The sequence below is a fragment of the Phoxinus phoxinus genome (genome assembly GCF_949152265.1).
Source record: "Phoxinus phoxinus genome assembly, chromosome: 20".
NCBI classification, from domain to species: domain Eukaryota; kingdom Metazoa; phylum Chordata; class Actinopteri; order Cypriniformes; family Leuciscidae; genus Phoxinus; species Phoxinus phoxinus.
In genome coordinates this window covers 4568448-4594360 of record NC_136895.1, presented here as the reverse complement: position 1 = coordinate 4594360, position 25913 = coordinate 4568448, and the positions used below count along the sequence as shown (strand labels likewise).

The window sequence follows — 25913 nt, the reverse complement described above, 5'->3', positions numbered from 1 at the left end:
AAGATGCAACTTCAAAATAATAAAACCGATCAATATAGACAGTTCACTGTGGTTTATATTACAACAAGTGCATATTTTTCTCCAGCCGAAGAACATGACGCAGGGTTGTAATCGATATTTGTTATCCATACTGAAATTATATATTCTCAACACTGCAGTTAAACTTTTATGTTGACATTTTGGGATGAAATAAAACATTTTAACACTTGATAAACATGTGAGCAGCGTAGGGACTACAAAAGCTAGCCAATTGTATCACGTGGCACAACTTGCTGCCTTGCAGTGTCAACTTTTCGAAACTAGAGGGAGATATTTTAATATAGATCTAGGTGAAGTGTGCGTGTATTCTGGGGGAATGCTGTTGACACAAACGACAAGCAGAACATTTTCAAATGTTTTCTAGCGTGCACTCATTTGTATTGAGTGGAGAAAGTAGTGTTTGACACAACAAAATATTACTTGTTGGCGAATTAACATTTCTCTCAAATCAAAATAATATAAATAAAATGGTAAAAGTTGAACAAAGTGTAAATGTCATTAGATGTCGAAGACCTAGTCTTTTGAAATGTACTTCTATCAGATATAACCACTTTAAGAGTGTGTAGGCCTATGTTTTATGACTGTATGAGTAGCAGGCTTTTCAGGTCCTTCAATCAGAAAACATAAATTATGATTATCTCCACCCCTACCGTAACGCCTGCTCTATCGCACACACACACCACCTTAGTTTTGCTCCCCTCACCAATGTTGCTCTCTTTCGGATTTACTCAGCTCTCCACACGGACATGCAGCTGAAGTCAGAAGCTTTTTGAGACTTTCTTCACAGCTTTTGGCCCAAATATAATTAAGTTTAATAACAACCGAACCTTTACGTTAGATCATAATTTATAAAGTGGAGCGCGCTAGACCGTATTAATGCGAAAAACACACACACAAAATACAGGCTAATGCACTCAAAAAAACGAACTAGGAAGGTTGTGCACTTTACATAATATATTTATATTTAGTTTACTTATAATAATTGTGTTTGTTGACTTGAAATGTTTTTTTCTATTAAGGTCCACGTAATTATGTCTCATCTTAACAGTACAAAATCCTAACGTGTTGTCTAAACACAAATCATTTATGTTAAGTAAAAAATTCTTACATCCAGAGGGGGCGGTATAGTGCGACGCCAACTGCCATTTTGCCCTAACTTAATTTGATTGTGTTCAATCTGCTTAAATATAAAATTTAAGTTTACTTAATCCATTTGTGTTGGATTACATGAATGATTTGTGTTGCATTAACTGAGACTGGGCGGTGCTTGTTAGTTCCCAGCATGCTTTGCATATGGTTAAATTAAGAGAGAATAAATGTTAAAATGAAGTGTTATTTTATGTTTTTTGGAGAAAATTAGAAAAGGGGAAGACTTGATAGTGTGTAATTGTGTTTAATGTTCAATTACATTGGAATAATTAGAACCATTTAAATTACAGTGGGTTACCATTGTGGAGAAGAGTGGAGCATTTTGTTTGGCTGTGGACTGATTCAGATACGTTTAACTGTTTCGGTTGAAGAAGCATGTAAATCTTAGCATTTGCAAATATGTACTACTGCTAGCAAATAGCTAGCTATAGTCTATCGATTTGATTATGTGTCACTAAAATAAATGAAATATTAATGGATGTTTGAAAATAAAAAACACTTCAATCATGTCAGAAAACCTTAAAATTAGTTGGGCTGACACTATTAAATTAAGCTGTGCCAAACTATAGTAAATAAGTTGAATCAACCTTAATAAATTAAGTTGACCCAACGTAAGTACATTAAATTGGAATAACATAATTGCATAATGCTGAAATAAAGCAAGTTAATTATGTGGAAATCCTTTCCATGATTTTTTTATGTTCATTCAAAGAGTAATTTTTTTGAGTGTGATTTAAATATAATTGAATAATAATGTATTGAATTATTTTATAAAACATACATTTTACAACATTTTTTAAATAAAAACTATTTCATCTTCAAGTGTGCAAAATTAGTTTCTATTAATTTATACGGGGAAACCGGGAGTACCCCACTAACACTAACGTTTAGGGAACGTTAGTTTATGGTTCTCTAAAGGTTAGTTTGAACCAAACCAAAAACGAACGTTTAAGGAACGTTCCCTCAGGGTTATAACGTTCCCTAAACATTAAGGGAACCAACCAACTAAAATGATCTCCTGTGGTTGCACTGTACCTCCACACAACGTTCCCGTTTGGTTGTTTTTGGTAATGTTTATTTAAACAAGCTCCATTTAAGTTTTTGACGTAGCATATAAAAGGTTTGCAGTCAGTTGATTTAATTCACTCAAAAATGATTGGTCTTATGAAATCCAAGTAAAATAAGCAGATTATCAAAAGAATACATTTAATTTTAGACTGATCAATTTAGCAAACAATACTTTTGTGCTTGATTTCGTTTTTTTTACTGTATTAGTTGGAAATACTTAAAACAAAAATCTATCAATCGAACGATTTTCACAAATAAGAAAATTCACTTCCAACAAAGTAGCTAAGTTCAGTGTACAAATTCAACCGTTACACCCCCACGCCAGTAGGGGCAAGTGCCTCTGTTTTCAGGTGACCGATTGAAATCCTGTCCTGTGTCCAGACTTCCGTGTTCTGCGATTTACACCAAAGTCCTTCTGGATACACAACTTGGAATCCGTCTTCTTTCAGTGGCTTTCGTGTAAATGGACGCTCAAGATAAATAGTTTGAGCACAGGTATGGAGCCCTTAACGTTATAGTGCTAGTTCATTTTGTATGAGGATGTTATAACACACTTCCTGTTTCCAATATTCGCCATAAATTCGTTTCCTCACCACGACCAAACCGTTCGAGATATCAAAAATCCCCTGGCAATTTTTCATCCTCAATGTCTTGAGTTCATGCACACCGAGTTTCGTGGCGATTGGTTGAATTGTCTAGGAAGAGTATTTTAAATTCCATTGCATGTGTTTTTTAAACTACCCCAAATAGCCGACTTCCTGTTGGGCTGGGGTAAAAAGTCAGAGCATGAAGGATATATGAACCGATGAGATCTATAAGTGTACCGAGTTTCATATTATTTCATGCAAGCGTGTTTGATTTATGGACCAAGTTTTCGGACCCCGTTCCAGGGGGCGCTGTCGAGCCCCCCTGCCACGCCCGGGTACCAGCTTCAGTCCGGCTCTAATGGCCGCGGGTTCTGACCCGTGTGCAAAGTTTCAAGAGTTTTTGAGCACGTTAAGGCCCCCAAAAGTGGCAAAAACCTTGAAAAAAAAATTACTATAAAGAAGAAGAAGAAGAAGAAGAACAAAAAATTCTTAGAAGAACAATAGGGCTCTGCGCCCTTTCAGGGCTTGGGCCCTAATAACAAATAATCCGAAGAAAAACAATAGGGCCTTCGCCTTTTTAAGGCTTGGGCCCTAATAATAATACAGGCTAATAATAATGCGGGTGAAATGGTGGCTCAGTGTGCATTGTCTATGCTAAGTTTAATGGTTTCTCATGCGCACACGAAAGTCTGCATATGTGTTATTTTTGCAAAGATCGTTTAGTGGCTCTGTAATACGCTGCTAAGAACATCATGAGAAGAAACAAAACGCTTATAACCTGCATATTGATGCCGCAGCCAAGGCGACATCTAGTGTACACATCTATGGCCTATTGGAACGAAAGTGGCGAACTTCTGTCAACCTCATCTATAAGTAACAATTTATTTTAATTCTCTACTAAGCAATACATTAAAATGTAGCAAAATTAATAAGCGCTCCAATCATGAGCACATTGGATTATCTAAGATAATAAACTGAATGAATGTCAAGTGACCTATATATATATATATATATGATGACGTTATAATTTGCATCAGATGACGTTATTATTTCCTCAGACTAACATTACTGTACCCTCGACATTTTGATCAATTATCACATTAATAACCAGTAATTAGCAATTAACTGTATATATTTTGTATCTGTTCATTCGTTATACGTGTTATTACTCCTGTTGTTTTATTAATTCATTATTAGCCGGCTTTAAGTTTGTTCTTCATCGTCAGTTCGTCAAGTTGTAGGTAAGTATGAATTAAGCAGCCTTTTGACATCTTAAAGTTTATTATAAAGAATTATTATACATTAATATAACACACAGACACAAACCACAAACACCGTAACTAAAACAAATAGCGGAAAATATTTTGCGTTTTTTCCTTTCCTCACACAACAGCGGTGAGTGACGACAACACGGAGCGGGAAAAAAGCTGCTCTGATTGGTCTAGACCGGGGCGCCCAAACTCGGTCCTGGAAGGCGCTGTCCCGTACAGTTTAGCTCCAACCTGCCTCAACACACCCAATAAAAGCTCGATAAGCTGGTCCGGGTGTTTAATTGGGTTGGAGCGGATTTCTTCAGGACAAAGGCTCAACAGGAGCAAGATTGGCCGCCCCTGGTTAGACGAGGAGAAAGAAACAACTGTGAAGCGCTGTTCTACTTAACACTGGTTTCCGAAACCTTAGTGGACGTTATCGAGTGTAAAATCACTCCCATGTTGCACACTCAACGAGAAGGGTATTCCTGCACAACCGGAGGCTGCAGTTTCAGGACCCTAGTTATTTTGTTACAGCGCCACCTACCGAACTGGATCACCAAAAACAGTAATTTATGATGGACGACATGGACACCAATCAGACTGTGAGTATTCAATTAAGTTTTATTTTATAACGTTTAAACGAAGCAGAGTTTACATAGCCAAAGTGAGAGCTGCTAACTATGAATTAACTAATTTGCATGAATTTAGAATTCTTGTTTTAGTTGTATTAATTACTACGACGTTCGTGGCCATGATGTAATAAATCCTTGTTGGGTTTTATAAGTATATCTAGCCAGCACATTAATTAAACTTAAAAAGATGACACTAGCATGTTGATGTGAGGTGTGTAATATTGACCTGCTTATTCTGTATTCGTGTGAAAACTTGCTTGTTGTTTGACCATATTGGTTAAGTATAAAATAATTAAACTGCCTGGTTGCACTACAATATGTGTTATTGTCGTCTTGGCGTTGTTTTGCAGTCATGAATGAGACGTTTGGCAGTTTTTATAGTTACAATTTATAACAGTGCATAAGTGTTAAACCAGAGATTTCAGTTGAACATGTTAAACAAATGTTTCTTATGTAATCCTCTCTCTCTCTCTCTCTCTCTCACACACACACACACACACACACACACACACACACACACACACACACACACACACACACACACAGAGTTGAAGCCTACCTACAGCCATATGTCTGTGCAGCAACTGATGGAAAAAGGGGGTCTTTTTGGTGCTGTTGTTATTGATTGCAAGAATGACATAAATATATACATTTTTGAATCATTCTTGAGTCTTGTCTTGCCTCTCTACAACCTTTAAAATATCTGGCTGTATTTTAGTGACTGCATAATATGCTGATTCCATCTTTATTTTACCTGATAATGAGCTAATTAGTTAAACTTGAGGTTAATCAATATACAGTATAATTCAAGAAACTAAGACTTGTTCCACTTTTTCAGCTGTTTAAAGATTGATATACATTTTTCATTTATATTTTGTGTAAATTAATTTGTTTAAATGTAAAATTGTGACTCACTGAGATTAAATATCTTGATACTATGTACAAACTAAACCACCTGGTTCCTAGAACTGCGGTCCTGAAACTGCAGCCTCCGGTTGTGCAGGAATATACATAGACATGTCTATGGGAATATACTACTGCACTCAACGGCTGTCAATTACTCGTTTTCCTTGACTCCTCCGAATTAACTGTGTTGAGTGAGCCGTGTTAACGTTACCATGCAGTGGAAAGGCGCCATTGGCCCAATGTTGGGACGATGTGTGCACGAGGCGGAGAGCGGCCCGGATTACACAAGCACTAAACATGATGGTCATTATGCAAAACACACTATTTGTCAACAAGTGGTGTTAAACACGAATAAGTTACCTTCACGACGATGACACTCATCACCGTCCTCCACCGACTTCGGGACTCCCCGAAGGACGGAGGCGCGCGCGCGGACATAAGAAGAGTGACAGCAGCGAACAGCCAATCGCATGCGCTGAACCAGAGAGTCAGAACTCACTTCTCGCGAGACTAAGCGCTACTCAACTCTCTCATCTGAAGATTCGACTGAAGAATATAAAATACATAAATGCATTTAGACAGCAAGAAGAAAATATCTTGCTATAACAAAAACATTTGTTTGTCTCATTTATACTCCACAATATAAACTAAAGACTAAATTTATTTAATAAAAAAAAATGCAGTAAAACGACAAAATTGTATAACAAATTAATAAACTTTTTTTTATTTTAAAATGCTATTTATTCCTAGGACGCAAAGCTGCATTATCGGCATCCTTACTCCAGTGTCACATGATGCTTTTGGAAATCATTCTAATATGATTTAATGCCCAAGTAACATTTCTTATTATCAAAGGATTATCACCATAACCCCTGGAATAAATACAAAAATTAGATATTTACATAAAATTACAATTGTGTTTATTTTGATAAAATATATGTACCCTTTTTTTAAACAGGGACAATGTGAAATATACATTAAGCTTAAAAGGAGAGATGCAGTATACCAGTTGTAGCACTTGTGCTAATGTCCCCCTGTCGCTGGGCAGGCTGAGGTCAACAGTCTTACAAAACATAAAACATAAATAAAAAATGAAATACACATGTTAATAATACCTTTATCCCAAAAACAGCACAACAATGATCACACCCTTCATTCATTCCACAACATTTACAAATACAATCTCACATACATATCAATTACAATACATTATGTAAACATGTTTATTTTAAAAGAAGCCATTTTTTGGCCCGATGTGAAAAATGTTAAATTGACGCATGTGGTCAGCTCTGTTGGCAGTTTATTCCACTGTCTGATGGCCACAAGAGAGCATAAGAGACTTATTTCAAAAACTATATACATATTCTTCTTACCAACTTTTGTGTAGACTTCATATGCAAAAGCCTCTACGGGCCGTCTGACCAGTTCTTATAAAAAGAGCATTTTTATCAGACATTTCTTAGGTTCAGTAATTTCACTTTAATGGAAAGGAATAGGTCCTGTTCAACAAAAAAATCACACACGTGGCATTGAATTCGTTACTAGATATACTGCGTCAGCAGAGTTCAAACCTGCCAAAAGACTCGAGGACATTGCTACGAACACTGCGTTTGAACCCTGGAATACAGGACAGGCTGGGGGCCAATGTTGCCATTAGGGATTGCTGAAGTCCAGTAGATCTGCTCCATCAGAACATCGAGCTCCTGAGCAACACACACTGCAGCTGCAGATCAACACTGACGGCCCTCTTCAAGAGTTCAGCAACACATCTGGCCCACAACTTCAGTGCTTTTAATATGAGGAACACCTGAACAAAAGACTTCTGAGGAAAACAACATGCCCTCTGAGTCAAATAATAGAAAGGTTCTCAGAGTCAAGTCACCTTTATTTATATAGCGCTTTTTACAATACAGATTGTATCAAAGCAGCTTCACAGTGATAACATGAAAATAATACAAAAAACAATTTCATCATCGTCCACCTTTAAGGCAGATCTATAATATTGTTGAATAGTTTCAGTCAGGATTCAGGCCACATCATAGCACAGAAACTGCGCTGGTTAAAATTACAAATGATTTACTTTTAGCTTCTGACCAAGGCTGTATCTCAATACTAGTTTTACTCGATCTTAGTGCTGCGTTTGACACTATAGATCATAAAATACTCTTAGATCGACTTCAAAATTACACTGGTGTTCAGGGACAGGCATTAAGCTGGTTTAGATCGTACCTATCAGACCGTTACCATTTTGTCCAATTAAATGGGGAAAAATCAAAGATAACGTCAGTAAATTATGGAGTGCCGCAGGGATCTGTATTAGGCCCCCTGCTATTCTCAATTTATATGCTGCCACTTGGTAATATTATAAGAAAACATGGAATAAGTTTCCACTGTTATGCTGATGACACTCAATTATATATTTCATCACGACCAGATGATAACACTAAATTATCTAAAATGACAGAGTGTGTTAAAGATATAAAATATTGGATGACGTGTAATTTTCTTCTATTAAATTCAGATAAAACGGAGGTATTACTGATTGGTCCAAAAAACTGCCCACAAAACCTCTTACAATACAACCTTAATCTAGATGGACGTCCTGTTACTTTATCCTCTACAGTAAAAGACCTGGGTGTTATACTAGACCGCAACTTGTCTTTTGAAAATCATATCTCAAATGTCACAAGAACAGCCTTTTTCCACCTTAGAAACATTGCTAAGCTACGTAATATGCTATCAGTTTCTGATGCAGAAAAGTTAGTTCATGCATTCATGACCTCGAGACTAGATTACTGTAATGCTCTATTAGCTGGTTGTCCTGCATCCTCAGTAAACAAGCTACAGTTAGTCCAAAATGCAGCTGCTAGAGTTCTTACTAGGTCAAGAAAATATGATCATATAACACCAATTTTATCATCTCTACACTGGTTACCTATTAAGTTCCGTATCAATTACAAAGTATTGTTACTGACCTATAAAGCCCTAAATGGTTTAGCTCCTGTGTATTTAAGAGATCTTCTATCGCCATATATTCCATCGCGCTCTTTAAGATCGCTAAATTCGAGGCTTCTGGTCGTACCTAGGATATCTAAGTCCACTAAAGGAGGGAGGGCGTTTTCACATCTAGCTCCTAAACTCTGGAATAGCCTTCCTGATACTGTCCGAGGCTCAGACTCGCTCTCCCAGTTTAAAACTAGATTAAAGACGCATCTCTTTAGCCAAGCATTCACATGATGCATCTCATACCTTTTATACTACAGTTAAATCAGATCAAATGCATTCATATTAAGAACAGCAGCTACGCTAATTATTTCCCATCTGCCTTTTTTGTTGTTATCTCGGGACGCCTGTCCCGAGATAACTCAAATAGAGTTCGTCAGCTCCAGTTATGTATCCAGCCTCTCATGGAGACTTCAGATGCCCCAACGTCTGTGATGAGACGACTCGACGCTGTGAAGAGACGACCCAACGCCGGCGATATGTTATGCCCTAAATTTCATGATTAACTAACTGTATTTTTGTATGTATATTTTTGAAATGCATTTTCTGTAAAGCTGCTTTGAAACAATGTGTATTGTGAAAAGCGCTATACAAATAAACTTGAATTGAAAAACTTGAATATTAAATGTCCCCAACTAAGCAAGCCAGAAGGCAAGGCAACAGCGGCAAGGAACCAAAACTCCATCAGGGACAGAATGGAGAAAAAACCTTGGGAGAACCCAGGCTCAGTCGGGGGCCAGTTCTCCTCTGACCAATGAGTGAACAGTGTATGATTATGATTCAGGAGCATTACAGGTCAGAAGTTCAGAATGAACCAGAGTATTTGTCCAGTTCCAGTTGGTTGAAGTCGGAGTGGAGAGGAGGAGAGACTGGTTGACACTTCAGGTCAGCGTCGTCGTCGTCGTGTCCTGGCGCTGGTCCTTCATCAGATCTGGATACGGCCTGGTTCCGGAGGACAGCGGTAAACCTCGGGATAGACAGAGAGACTAATATTAGCGTAGACGCCATCCTTCTTATGATGTACCAAGTACATCAGGATTTACGGGAAGTGTTCCCGGTCCCAGCTGTTCTAAACTATGCAGCCTAACATTGAGTTATATAAGTCTATAATGTGTTATGTGTATGCTAGGCCGAAGAGGTGTGTTTTTAGTCTAGATTTGAACTGACAGAGTGTGTCTGCTTCCCGGACAATGTTAGGAAGACTGTTCCAAAGTTTTGGTGCTAAATAGGAAAAGGATCTACCGCCAGCAGTCGATTTTGATATTCTAGGTATTATTAACTGGCCGGAATTTGGAGATCGCAGTAGACGTGAAGGACTATAATGCGTTAAGAGCTCGCTCAAGTACTGCGGAGCTGAACCATTTAGTGCTTTGTAAGTGATCAGCAATATTTTAAAATGTATACGATGTTTAATAGGGAGCCAATGCAGTGTTGACAGAACGGGGCTAATATGGTCATACTTCCTGGTTCTAGTAAGAACTCGAGCTGCTGTGTTTTGGACCAGCTGTAGTTTGTTTATTAAGCGTGCAGGGCAACCACCCAGTAGAGCATCACAATAATCTAGCCTTGAGGTCATAAACGCATGAACTAATTGTTCTGCATTATTCATTGAGAGCATATGACGTAATTTAGGTATATTTTTAAGATGGAAGAAAGCGGTTTTACAGATACTAGACACATGACTTTCAAATGAAAGATTGGTATCAAAGAGCACACCCAGGTTCCTAACCGACGACGAAGACTTAACAGAGCAGCCATCAAGTGTTAGACAGTACTCTATGTTATTACGTGCGGAAGTTTTTTGTCCAATAATTAGAATCTCTGTTTTTTCTGAATTTAGTAGTAGGAAATTACTAATCATCCAATTTTTTTATATCAGCTATGCATTCCGTTAATTTTGTGAATTGGTAGGTTTCGTTAGGTTTTGAAGAAATATACAGCTGAGTATCGTCGGCATAACAGTGAAAGCTAATTCCATGTTTGCTAATGATATCTCCTAATGGTAGCATATACAGAGTGAACAGCAGCGGTCCTAGTACTGAGCCTTGTGGTACGCCATACTGAACTTGTGATTGATAAGACATCATTTACTGCTACAAACTGATAACGGTCAGATAAGTATGATTTAAACCATGCTAGTGCAATTCCACTAATGCCAACATAATGTTCGAGTCTATTTAAAAGGATGTTGTGGTCAATGGTGTCAAATGCTGTACTAAGATCAAGTAATACTAATAGAGAGATACAACCACGATCGGATGATAAGAGCAAATCATTTGTGACTCTAACGAGAGCTGTCTCGGTACTATGGTACGGTCTAAATCCGGACTGAAAATCCTCGCAGATATCATTTCTTTCAAGAAAGGAACACAGTTGTGAGGATACTGCTTTTTCTAATATCTTTGACAGAAATGGCAGATTCGAGATCGGCCTGTAATTGACTAGTTTTGTAGGATCAAGTTGCGTTTTTTTAACAAGCGGTTTAATCATAGCTAGCTTAAAGGTTTTTGGTACGTATCCTAGAGACAAAGATGAATTAATGATATTAAGAAGAGGATCTATGACATCTGGAAGCATCTCTTTCAGCAGCTTAGTCGGTATAGGGTCTAACATACACGTTGTCGATTTAGATTATTTGACGAGTTTGCAAAATTCTTCCTCTCCTATAGCAACGAATGAATCAAATTTTCCCTCAGGGAGACTAGAATGCACTTCCTGATGCGATACTGTATTAGACGGTTGCATAGTTATAATTTTGTCCCTGATATTATCGATCTTATAAGTGAAGAAGTTCATAAAGTCATTACTGCTGTGTTGCTTGGAAACTTCTGGGCTTGAAGCTTTCTTTTTCGTTAGTTTAGCCACTGTTTCAAATAAATACCTAGGATTATGTTTATTTTCTTCTAATAGGGTTGAAAAATAAGCAGATCTAGCAGCTTTTAAAGCCTCTCTGTAAGCAATCGAGCTCTCCTTCCATGAAATCCGAAACACCTCTAGTTTTGTTTTCTTCCAGTTGCGCTCCATTTTTCTGGCTGCTCTCTTAAGGGCCTGAGTGTGCTCGTTGTGCCACGGCGTTGGACTATGTTCTTTAATCTTCTTTAAGCGCAGCAGAGCAACTGTGTCTAAAGTGCTGGAAAAGAGAGAGTTAAAAGTTTCTGTTGCAATATCAAGTTCTTCTAAGCTATCCGGGATGCTGAGATGATGAAACTGATTAGGAAGATTATTGATAAAGCAATCTTTAGTGGCAGAAGTGATCGGTCTAACATATTTATAACACGGAGTCGGCTTTGCAGCCTTGGCTAAATGAAGTTTACACGAGACCAGATAATGATCTGTGATGTCATCGCTCTGAATTTCAACGGCATCAATATCTATTCCATGTGATAGTATTAGATCTAGAGTATGATTACGGCAATGAGTGGGTCCTGACACGTGTTGTTTAACTCCAATTGAGTTTACAATGTCTTTAAATGCCAATCCCAATGCATCTTTTTCATTATCAATGTGTATATTAAAATCACCAACAATTAGTACTTTATCTGCAGCCAATACTAATTCTGATAGAAAGTCAGCAAATTCTTTGATAAAGTCTGTATGGTGCCCTGGTGGCCTGTGTACAGTAGCCAGCAGAATTTTCAAACGTGATTTATCGTTTACACTAGATATTTTTACATTAAGCACCAACACTTCAAAAGAATTATATTTACAACTAGATTTCTTAGTGGTTTTGAATATTACTATAAATTACAGCAACACCTCCTCCTTTGCGTTTCAGACGAGGTTCATGTTTATAACCGTAATCTTGTGGGGTTTACTCATTTAAAGCAATGTAATTGTTTGGTTTTAGCCAGGTTTCTGTTAAACACAGCACATCTAGGTTATAATCTGTAATCATATCATCAACTATTAGCGCTTTTGAAGTAAGAGATCGAATATTCAGTAACCCAAGCTTTATCATTTGCTCATTTGTATTATATCTGTTTTTTATTTGTTGAACATCAATTAAATTTTTAACCTTAGATGGGTTTGAACGTTTTTTGGATTTCCAAGTTCGGGGAACAGACACAGTCTCTATATGATGATATCTAGGTGAAAGAGTCTCTATATGATGATGTCTAGGTGAAAGAGTCTCTAAATGATGATATCTAGGTGAAAGAGTCTCTATATGATGATATCTAGGTGAAAGAGTCTCTATGTGATGATATCTAGGTGAAAGAGGCTCTATGTGATGGGATTTATCTGACCTGGGTGACGTGAGGCCGCTAGCAGACGGTCGGTTTAGCCAGTCTGTCTGCTTCCTGACCTGAGCCCCAGATTGTCATGGTTGAGCTCAAGACTATGAGCCATATTACTAGAGAGAAGAGCAGCACTGTCCCAGGAGGGATGAATACCATCTCTTTTCAACAGGTCAGGTCTGCCCCAAAAACTTTTCCAATTGTCTATGAATTCTATATTATTTAGCGGACACCACTTAGACAGCCAGCCATTGAGTGAACACAATCTGCTAACTATCTCATCACTCCGGCGAACAGGAAGGGGGCCAGAGCAAATTACAGTGCCTGACATCATACTTGCGAGTTCACACACCTCTTTAACATTAATTTTAGTGATCTCCGACTGGCGGAGTCGAACACCATTAGTGCCGACGTGAATAATAATCTTAGAGAATTTAAGTTTAGGATTAGCCAGCACTTTTAAATTTGCTTTGATGTCAGGCGCTCTGGCTCCCGGCAAACATGTGACTATGGTGGCTGGTGTCTCTATTTTCACGTTCCGTGTAATAGAATCAACAATAACTAGGGCAAAATCAACAGGATTCTCAGTGGGTGTTTCACTGAGTGGGGAGAATTTATTTGTTGTGGTAATCGGAACAGAAGAGCGGTGTTTTGTCCCGCGACTATAGCGTCTCACGGTCACCCAGTTGCCCTGCTGCACGGGCTCTACTTCAGCCGGAACCGAACAATGTACAGTGTTCACTAAACTAGTCGCATCCAAAGCCGTATCTAAAGCCCTTGCACTTTCACTATCCTCAATTAAAGTTCGATGCGTGTCTCTAGTTCTGAAATCTTCTCCGTCAGCCTGACTATCTCCCTGCATTTATCACATGTAAATCCTGTGCTGACAGAGAAAGCTATGCTATACATGTTACATGAAGTGCAAGTGACAATAAGAGGAGAAGACTTGACTTACCGTGTTTGCTGACTGATCACTACTTACCACAGCTTTGATGGATTTGTAAAAGGCTCGAGCGAAATAAATAAATAAATAAATAAATAAAGATCGCACGGATGGCACGCTAACAGGCTAGCGAAGTACTACTAGCGCGTTGTACTAGTAACGATTTCGATTGAAGCTAGCGATGTCAGGTTAATATGTGATGTTGAGTAAGTTATATTTTAGCAGTATAAACAACAGGGAATGATAGTAAATAATGATTCAAAACGGAAAGATATACGAAGCTAGAGACGCAAATCAATCGGCCCGAGTGAGTGAGTGTGTGCGTGTGTGAGAATGAGTGTGTGTGTGTGTGTGTGTGAGATTGAGTGTGTGTGTGTGTGTGTCAGATTGAGTGTGTGTGTGTGTTTGTGTGTGTGTGTGTCAGATTGAGTGTGTGTGTGTGTGTGTGTGTGTGTGTGTGTGTGTGATTGAGTGAGTGAGTGTGTGTGTGTGAGATTGAGTGTGTGTGTGTGTGTTTGTGTGTGTGTGTGTGAGATTTAGGGCTGGGCGATATGTAAAAAATATGTTATCGATAATCGCCTTAAAAAATACCGCGATATCCGATTATATCGTCTACCCAAGCCCCGCCCCCAACACGCCCCGCCGGAGACGTCACTGCCGACATATACAGTTAACACAAGTCATGTTGAGTTTTGGCTGCACTTTATCTATAGCCTGCAATTCAGTTAGTTTAATTTAATGATTGACACGTTAAAGGTTTTACTTTGTTAGTTCTGTGTTAATCAGCGTCTCAGACAGCCGTCGTTTTTTTAGCAATCTCTGGGGTAATATATACTTTAAAACTGCATGAATTGATTACCTTGAATTGTTTTACATCTATTTTGGTGTTCATTTGATTTATTATTGTTTTTTCGTTGCTAAAAACGACGAACTAACGTTAAGACCGAGTAAGGTTAACTTAGTCATGATGGAGTCAGACATTTGTTTTAAAGTTTTAAATAGCGATGTAAGTTAAACGAGGATTTATGTAACGTTAGCGTACATAGTATACAATACCTAAGCTACACACTCGTTATTAAATCTCGTTACATATGATGAATGTATGTAACGTTAAATGATGTATAGCCATAGCAGTTTTGCCCATTTGGGCCCCCATGAGGATTTGCTGTGGGCAACCCACTGTGGGCTAGCCCACAGAAAACCCACACAGGCCCCCAGTGGGTTAGCCCATGTGGGGCCCATAGCAGTTTTTCACTGTGAGGCCACCATGAGGGTTTACTGTGGGCATCCCACCACAACAGTACAGATAAATCATTGTTTTAAGATTAGAAGCTCAGGATTAATCAAACTATTTTAACAATCCCGTAAAATGTCATAAATGTTATTTCATTCAACAGTCCATCCCATACATAACTAAAACTGCACACAGTCAACAAGATAGCAAGACAAGTACTATCTTTACCTGTTTGCTTGCAGCTGTTCCCAGACAGACTGATAAAGTCAGACAGATCAGTACATTACAGTAGTTTAAACAACATTAGACTATTAGTCCCCCCCAAAAAAATCACAGCACTTATATTAATACATTCATAAATAACATAATAACATATATAGCAATGCATGATGCATCTTTATAAATACATTCATGGAACTATAAAACGGACAAATTAATAAATCAGTGTTTAATGAATTAGGAGCATGCGCATTGAAAGAGCAAATGCATGACTTATAAGGAACTATAAAAATGTATATAAATATAACTATATCTTCTAATTCAGTAGGTCTCAATGAGTATTTATAAATATATTGATAGAATAGTAATATTGCTCATAAAAAAGTACAAATGGAGCTATAATTCATTATAAGCGTATTATGAAATAAAATTAACTTATTTGTCACAATATAACACAAGCAAATGGTGGACTGATTTGTTTTGGTATTCGTCATCGTCAGTGATCTATTTATTATTATACAATTATATTTGTTATATTAATAAATACATCACTGATGAATTTATATATTTTTATATAATGTTATATTTCTGAAACCGCAAAAGAAAAAAGTTATAATATAAAAATTATATTATAAGTAATACAGTAGATAGCGTCATCACGTGGTTAATTCTAACCAATGAGACTGCTGGAAGGAGCTGTCTTTCTGGATTCGACTCTGATTCGACTGTACCGCCCAGCTGTGCACCAAACAGGTAACGTAACGTTAAGCTTTTTAAATGTCCATAGTCATTTGAGTTTTCTATTGAAATGAGTGAAACTGGTAAAAAAAAATGGTAATGAATTAATTATTGGTATTAAATTACACTCATTTTATTGTTTATCTGATTATAGGCTATACAGTAGAGCTAACGTTACTCTGCTGCAGTTTAAATTAAACTGTTATAACGGTCGACTAGCTGCTCGCCAGTCCGTTTTTTGGTAATCTCCAAGGTAATTTATACTTTAAAACTGCATGAATTCATTACCTTTAAGTGTTTTGCACCTTTTGGTGTTGTTATAATTTGGTTTATTGTTGTTTTCCCGTTTACGCGATGAACTAGGACCGAGCTAACATTAGACACAATGGCCGGGCTGAATCAGTCATGTCGTTGTTTTAAAGGTTTAACCGAGGATTGATGTAACGTTTGTGACAATACATAAGCTACACACTCAGATTACATCTCGTTAAGTATGATTATGACCGTTCATAATTGATAGACATCAATAAACACTGCGCGCTGAAGACAGCAAATCATACAAGTTGCGTTAGGCAATTTAACTTAACGTTAAGGTTAACGTTAACTTACGCGCTTTGTAATTTTACAAAGATATGGTCATATTACTATACTAACACGACTTAAAAATAACAGACTTTATAATTCTAACTTTAATTGATAACTGAAATAAAATCAACCATCTGTAATATTTAATTAACTTAATAATTAAATTATATCATAAGATATAATGGAAGTAAAACATTTAGGCCATGAAATAATATTCACATTAAATATGAATGTAATAATTTATCTTGAATGTATACATTTCATCAGAACGTTTGTCCAGACAGAGCAATATTTGACTGAAATATTAATTTTTGTTTCTTTTTCTCCCTTTTCCTTGTGTGTAATCAGATCATACTGCTGTAAGTATTCTGTGGGAAACACTGTCTTTGACACATTCTCAGTTTTTGCATTGTAGATTTGTCATAGACATTTACAAAAAGTTTCTTTGCACCATATAACTGTATTTTCATAAACATTTTTCTTATGTAATCTGTTAATATTTTGTGTATGTTTTCTAAAAAATGAGATGATCCTCATCCACTTAACAAATACTGTATTTGTCAGTACAGTGGTGTCATATGTAGCATACATTCTCAGATGTTATTGTACATATTCATGATAAGTTTTACTGGGTTTATAACATTAAAATTGTCCTCTCTCTTTTCAGTATTCATTGCCATCTAATCCTGATTGCAAAATTGAGCTCCAACCCCAGTTAAGCAGACCTGCACCAGATGATCAAGTCTTCAGGGTCAGCAGACACTACAGACAGGCTGGAGCTACACTCCTCCATGACCAGGGCCGGGTTTCCCGATAACGATGTATTTTAGCTCTTAAGAGCGCTCTCTACGTGCAAGGTTTCGAACGCTCGCGGCAATTCCACGCGCGTTTCCCAAAAATGCACTTAACATGAACGCGCAAGAACACGTTTTATGTGCTACTTAAGAGTCGCTGTCCATTTGCGAAGTGCTGAAATATAACCTTATATGGATTCCTATTCTGAACGTTTAACCTAATAATCGTCATCTGTTGTGGATTAGCAATCAAGACAAGTCTATATAAAGCATAGGCGGAGGCACTGACAAAATGGCTGAAAAAAAAATAGATACCTTTCAAAAAGATTACATTAAAGAGTGCCCTTACTTAACAGTGAGGAAGATGAAGAGGTGGAAGAGGAGAACGACGACTAAGATGGCATGGGACCACATGATGGCCAACCAAGAAATCGCCAATACATGGCATTTCGTCATTGACATATTTTTTTGAATTCATCCCTATTGCACAGTCTTTGAAGCATATTTTCCACATTACTTCTTTTATATATTTTTTTTGTTAATTCATTTAATTTAGGTGTGTATTTCTATCTTTTTCTTCCCTTTTTAATTATTTCATTAATAAATTCATGTAAACAAAAAACGAGTAAAATAAAGTGTACAATAAAGTACAATCAAAACATTATGTTAAATCTAGATAAAAGTGTAATCTGCCGGTTGTCCTGCAGGTGTCATCATAAATCTGTCTTCTTACGATGCACTTGTGGATGTACGATTACTCCAGAGCACTCGTAGTTCTAAGAAGATTTTCAAGTGCTACTTAAGCTATGATGCTTTTGGGAAACAGACCGTAATATTAAGATCAGTCGTACGATCGTTTTTACGATCAACTTAGGCTTACGATGCTTTTGGGAAACGCAGCCCAGGACTGGACACCACTGTTGTAAGTGATCTAGCAGTCATTCTGGATCTCTGAATTATCATGTTCAGAACATATTGCAGGGATATCATCTCTGGCCCTCGAGGACCACTGTCCTGCAGACTTTAGCACCAACTCTGGTCCAGCACACCTGAACAAGCGAATCGAGCTCTTTTGGTTAAAAGAGCGAGTGAGATTGATCAGGTCTGGACATAAACTGCAAGACAGTGCACTTCGAGGACCAGAGTTTAGAACTCCTGACATATTAATTAGTTAATACTGATGAAAAAATAATACATATTTATTTGTATAGATTTATGCAATATTTGACTAATATTCAGGTGTCTTCTCTCTTTTCTCCTTAAATGTGATTGTGTCAAACAGCTAAATAAACCGAAAAGAGAGCCAGCCAGTCACAGGTCACTGCATCTTTTTCTGTGTAAGTACATTTTTGACTGTCAGACACATTCTCAATATTTGCAATTTTTTAAATAAAAAAGACATATTCATGCTGCAAGTTAAAGCTATTATTGATTTCTTAAATACATTAAAGGGATTGTTCAAAACGTTGTTCCAAATGTATTCCTTACTTTTTTCTGTGGAATTTAAAAGAAGATATTTTGAAGAATGATTAATCTGTTTTGTCCATAAAATGAAAACGGCATTGGATCCCATTCAAAAAAAATTCAATTTTCAAATTTCATCTTCCACAGAAGAAATCATGCAGGTTTGGAATGACATGAGTGGGAGTTCAAGTTGACAAAATTATTCTTTACATTGTGTTGATACTTTTTGTAAATTGTTCTCATGCTCTCATTTCACCATGCCCTCAATTGACCTATGGCTAAGCCACGCCCCCAAACGCGATGAGCCAATCACAGTGCGCATAGCTAACCCAATACACTCGGACATTCTCTGCTTCCACGTCCATTGAAATGCATTGCAGTTCGTCAGTTTTCATTAGTTTTTATATGTTTTTTCTTGTCATTTTAAGTTTAAAATGGTCAAACGGTGTGCATGGGGTACATGCAACTCCGACACTAGGTATCCCAAGAGGCTGGGCGACGTTGTGTATTTTTGACCCTTTCCCAAGCCACATCTCAACTGAGATAAGTGTCTGCTCTGGATTAACTTATGCAGTAGACCACAACACCAACTAATAGGTCAATTGGTTCACTCTCTGTATGTTTCTCTCTCAACAACACCAATAACCATACATTTGTTTTTAATATTAATAAACAACACCTTTAACTATTTTTCCAGAACTTAAATTATTCTCAGGTTTCTCCAGTCAAAGTGCATTTAGAGGTTCTCAAAAGATTCTTTGTTCCCTGTGGTGGAAATGTCCTAACCCTTGGAAACCCAGCCATAACCCTTGGTTAACATTTCAATTGTTTTTTTCTTTTCTTCCTTTAGATGCTGACACAAAAAAACAGCCAGGCTGCAGCATCCGAAGTGGTAAACCATGGCTCCATAATGCAAGAGACTGGGATGGTGAAAGGAGCAGAAGAACCAGAAGACTGGAGATCTGGCAAAGATCTACTGGTATCCGAGGGGATTGATTTATTTTATTAGATGATTCATAATCCACTTAATGTGTTGTGGTTTTATAATATATATATATATTTTTTTTTACTCAAAATCTATTTAAAATAAATGCTGCTCTTTTGACAGTTCTGTTCAAACATTCCTGATTTTTTTTCTTCACGATTTACATGCTGACGACTGGATGCTAGCTACTGAAAATTCAGTTTTAACATCCCAGGGAAAAATTACTTTGTAAAATAGATTTTAAGTTGCAATAATATTTCAGAATATTACTCTTTTTGATTTATTTATCAAAATAAATGCAGCTTTGATGGGCTGAAGGGATTTCTTTCAAAAGTATTTTTTGAAAAACTTTTGAACGGTAATGTATTGTATTGTATATTTTATTTTTTACATGTGAATAAATGAAATTATTTGAAACATATGACTTCTGTACTACTTCAACTTTCAGTAAGTGCATGTATTGTGGCAAATGCAAAGTAGAACCAAACTAATCTTGTTGTTTGTTATCAATACCACAGGTATATTACAACACTGTGGATTGTCTGCAGTATGCCCACATTTTCCCCAGTGCACCCACAGTAAGCCCACACTTTTCCCAGTGCACCCACTGTATGCCCACACTTAACCCAGTGTACCCACAGTATACCCACACTTTGCCCACAGTGTGGGCTTGCTGTGGGCCCACTCTGGTTCCCATAGTGTGGGGCCCACACGTGCCCTGCATTTCACGCCAGTATCTGTGCCCTCAATGGTCCCACACGGGCCCCTAAGGGGTTTGCTGTGGGCCCACTCTACTTAGTGTGGGCCAGCCCACACTTTGGGCTGTCCCACTGGGGCCCCACCTGGGCCCTATAGTGTGGGGCCCACACGTGCCCCGCATTTCACGCCGGTATCTGGGCCCACAGTGGGCTGCCCGCAAGGGCCCCATTCGGGTCCCAAAGAAGCATGTTTGCTGGGTAGGCATCGATAAGTTACACTGGGCACTGACAGACAGCAAATCATGTAGCAGCTAACGTTAAGTTAACGTTATTATTATTTCTGCTAACGTTAAGTTACATGTGCTTTTTAAGTTATTTTTACAAAGCTACGGTAACGTTAATATTACTATCATGTTAACGCGATTTTACACAACTTTGTATGCGTTGTCTCACACACAAGCTGGCGCGTGCACCTCGGGGAGAGAGAGTGAAAGAGAAGGACTCTTGTGATTGGTTATACAGTATTTATCCGAAAAGATGATGATGACTGTCAAATAATATCAACCATTTGTAATATTTAATCAAATATTAAAATATGTAACTGAAGTAAATCATTTAGGCCATGAAATAATATTCACATTAAATATAAATGTAATAATAATTTCTCTTGAATGTATACATTTCATCAGCCCGTTCATCCATACAAAGCAATATTTGACTGAGATATTAATTTTTGTTTCTTTTTCTCCCCTTTCCTTGTGTTCAATCATATAATTGGTTCCGCTCTGTAAGTATGTATTAAGTAAGTATATATATATATATATGTCATATGACTCACTAACTGACACATTCTCAGTTTTTGTATTCTAGATTTGTCAGACATTTACAAAAACTTTCTTTGCACCATATAACTGTATTGTGACAAACATTTTGCTTATGTTTTCTGTTAATATTTTGGGTATCAAATTTCTTAAATGAGATGATCCTCACCCACTTATCAAATACTGCATTTGTCAGTACAGTGGTGTCATGTACATTCTTATATGTTATTGTATATATTCATGAATACAATTTTTAAATTGGGTTTATACCATTAAAATGTTGTTTGCCCTCTATCTATTCAGTATTTATTGCCATCTATCTAGTCCTGATTGCAGAATTGAGCTCCAACTCCAGTTAAGCAGACCTGAACCAGTTGATCAAGTCTTCAGGATCAACAGAAACTACAGGAAGGCTGGAACTACACTCTGCAGGACATTGGTCCTCCATGACTAGGACTGGACACCACTGTTGTGAGTGATCGATCTACCAGTCATTCTGGATCTCTGAATTGTCATGTTCAGAACATATTGCAGGCGACCTCATCTTTGGCCCTCGAGGACCACTGTCCTATAGACTTTAGCACCAAACCTGGTCCAATACACCTGGGACCGTATTTACAAAACGTTTTATCATGCACTTCGAGAACCAGAGTTGAGAAACTCCTGACTAGGGATGGGTACCGAAAGCCGGTATTAAACGGGCCCCGGGGCTGAATTTTGAGAGACCGCTGTATCGATAAGCTCGGACGTTATAGGTTCTGCTGTCGGTACTGGAGAAATTAAGAAAATACACATACTATTATTGCTATAAAGACGTTATTTTTAATAATTTTTTATCTCGCCATCCATTTCTAGCGCGCACAACACGACAGCCCTGCTTAATGAGGGACGACGGAGGACAGAACTAATCATTCAAACGTAGCCTGGTTATACTTTAGATCTGTGATATTAGTCTGATTTTATTTTAGATTTCGGCTTCCAAATATTATAAAAATAATATATTGAGGTAAACCATTAAAAACTATAGTAGCATTCTGTCCAGTGCAACTGCCTTCTCTTCGCAGCAGTGCGCTGTCATTTCTCCCTATAACTCATACTTAACGACAGAATCAGCACGATCAGTGATTGTTGTAAAATGCAGTCTAGCTACTGTTGCTAAATAATAATAATAATAATAATAAAAAGAGCTATTAGTCAGTAAAATGATCCGAACTTCCCATCACTCACTAAATTAACGTTATCTTACATAATTTCTAAACATTTTTATTTCGTTTTGTGAACCTTTTTATAAAACATGGCCATTTATTTTTATTTAAAGGGCTTGTCTGCTATTGTAGGCTAATTTAGTTAATGTAAGCAACTAATTTAGACGCAAGAACTGGGTGCCGGTGCGGTGAGATGTACATGCTCGGCCAGATTCGGCTCGAAGTCGTGCTTCTTCGGATGCGGAGCCGTGCACGCTAAAAAGCCGTGCACTGCGCTTGTGGCCTTGTGCACCCAACGCGCTCGACCACCCACACCGCAATGACAACATTTTTGCCGCGCGCACCATCGCGCTCGTGCGTCCGCACATAAATAAGAGATGCTTTATTTTCAGTTTTATAGATGGTTGTCTTATTTGTTTACATCTTACTTTATACACTTCAGGCTGTTGCAGCTGCTCATGGGAGAGACTGTATGATACTAGGTGGTACAGACTGAGACATGCACAATAAAAAAATTGCCTTCTGCATTTTTGTTTTGATTTCCCTCCATTGTACCGAACTCGTACCGTACCGTGATGTCTGAACCGAAGTATGAACCGAACCGTGACTTCTGTGTACCGTTCCACCCCTAACCAGCGCAGGTTTTTTTTTAAAATCAAGTAGAATTTCTATAACTCTGTGTTGAACTGATAATCACTATTTTGTGTGTTAAACACAACCAATACAGACAACTTCATTATAAAGAAAAATAACAAATCAGAATAATATATGATCATAATCTATGACAAAAATGCTATTATAAACTAGATTAGTGGATAATTCAGCAGTAAAATTTACTCTAGAAAAATCACATGCACAACAATTTTATAAAATCTGAGCATTTAGTAAAAAAAAAAAATGTTTAGTGAATAATAATTCATTACATTTATATAGCGCCTTTCTGGACACTCAAAGCGCTTTACATAGAAGGGGGTAATCTCCTCAACCACCACCAATGTGCAGCATCCACTTGGATGATGCGACGGCAGCCATATTGCGCCAGAACGCCCACCACACACCAGCTTACTGGTGGAGAGGAGACAGTGATGAAGCCAATCAGTATATATAGGAGGATGATTAGGAGGCCATGATGGACAGAGGCCACTGGGCAAATTTGGCCAGGATGCCGGGGTTACACCCCTACTCTTTCGAAAGACATCCTGGGATTTTTAGTGACCACAGAGAGTCAGGACCTCGGTTTAACGTCTCATCCGAAGGACGGAAAGAGACATAGTGGGGAACAATTAAGAGACATTTGGCTCTCATTTATCAATCTTGCGTCGAAACGGGCGTATATGTTGGCGTAAGATTATGCTTACACTCCTCTCACCGCCTGATTTATGAAGCTGTGCGTACCTTTGAAATTCAGGTGTACGCAATACCTGCCTCTTGATAAATGCCGCGGCTGAAAACGATCGTCATTAGATTAACACGCCCCTATATATTCACGTCTCCGCCTCCCCCACGCCCTCATTTTACGCCATGGACACGCGGAAGACGGCAAAGAGGAGAAACTTCTCCGGTGGAAATCCAGTTTAAATCGCTGGTTGGTTGAGCAAATTACCTATCACAATGCATTATTTTACAGCACGTGTTTTGAAACTATTAGCGTTGAATTTCGCATGACGTCACATGTTTTTTTAGTAAAGATGGTCAAAACGGTGGCGTTTTAGTAAAGACGGTCAAAACGGAGGACTTAGAAACGATGACGCAGAGGCTCACGCTCGGCTCTATGATTGGGTGTCATCAGTCATGGCGTATCCTTCCCTGATTCGTCAGACACCCATCACATGACCCGTCCCCGGGAATAAAACATACAAAAACAGCCGGGACTACGTAACGTTAGTGACTGCAACATGAATAATGAATTACAAGCGTTACTGACGTTGATGCCTTTGCTAGCAGCTGTTGTGCAAGTCAATTCTGCATTTTACAATCCTAACTGCCTACATGCGCCTGTTTACACCGGCACGCGCATGCCCAGTGTTGGAGAGTGGTCACGTGATCCGCGGTTTCAGTCGTTTTAATGTGGACGGAGATCAATTCTAATACGCCGCTAAAACGCTGGTGTGGACGGAGATCGTATTCGTTTTAATTCTCCGTTTCTAAACTATCCCCCTTAAAGGGATAGTTCACTTTAAAATGGATATCACCTACTACAAGTGCGGATATCGCTCATATAAATTTTTTTGACGACGTAGTTAAAGGGATAGTTCACTTTAAAATGAAAATTCTGTCATCATATACTCACCCTCAAGTTGTTTCAAACCTGTATGAGTTTCTTTCTTCTGCTGAACACAAAGGAAGATATTTTGAAAAATGTCAGTGACAAAACAGTTAACTGGTCCCATTGACTTCCATAGTATTTATTTTTTTCTACTATGGAAGTCAATGGGACCAGTTAACTGTTTTGTCACTGACATTTTTCAAAATATCTTCCTTTGTGTTCAGCAGAAGAAAGAAACTCATACAGGTTTGAAACAACTTGAGGGTGAGTATATGATGACAGAATTTTCATTTTAAAGTGAACTATCCCTTTAACTACGTCGTCAAAAAAATGTATATGAGCGATATCCGCCGCGTTACTCTGTCCTGTTTAGAGCTCAGATTTCTCTGCCCGAGCCGATTATTTATTTATTTAGTAGACCTTCCTGAAATTAAAGCACTGTGTAGGACTATATAATGTGTATCTTTATTTAATTGTTTATCTTTGTTTAATATATATATATATATATATATATATATATATATATATATATATATTAGGGCTGTCAAACGATTAAAATATTTAATCGTGATTAATCGCATTAAAGGGTAACTAAACCCCTGGTCAGAGCCTGACTCCTAATCTATCCTATCCTAACTGATGCAATTCTATGCTACTAACTAACTATGCTTCTAACAATACTACACTAACAACTATGCTAATTAACTACCTAGGCTACACTAAATAATCAAAATAACTATATAAATGCTATGCTAAATAGATTCTAAAATACTCTATCCTGATCGTTTTCAATACTCGCAATTCCAACTCCTGACTCGCTACAGTGGTTTTGACGAAACAAGATGGTTTTATACTGCCAAGGGCGTGGTAGCTCGTACCAAGGGCGTGGTGAGCTGGAACCTGCTTACGTCACGTACCACCGCAAACATCCAATAGGAAAATTCAACTGCAGTAGCCACCGTTCAACCTGAAGAGGGCAGCACTCAGACGTTTTTACATCATATATTGTAGAATTAAAAAACTTTCAAAAAAGTTACTCGAATCAATGAACAGCATTAATAAAGCCCCATTCTTACAGATCATTAACTA

The 25913-nt window shown here is 37.8% G+C and overlaps 2 long non-coding RNA genes across 2 annotated transcripts; both read left to right on the top strand.

Annotated features, from left to right (window-relative positions):
• The first annotated feature begins 15954 nt into the window (after nt 1-15954).
• Nucleotides 15955-17385, top strand: LOC306988605. Its single transcript, XR_013795452.1, has 3 exons — nt 15955-16021; nt 16940-16950; nt 17259-17385. It is a non-coding gene; the product is annotated as an uncharacterized lncRNA (long non-coding RNA).
• A 902-nt stretch (nt 17386-18287) lies between these two features.
• LOC306988604 lies at nt 18288-20248 on the top strand. The gene is made up of 3 exons (XR_013795451.1): nt 18288-18307; nt 18668-18722; nt 19700-20248. It is a non-coding gene; the product is annotated as an uncharacterized lncRNA (long non-coding RNA).
• The last annotated feature ends 5665 nt before the right edge of the window (nt 20249-25913 follow it).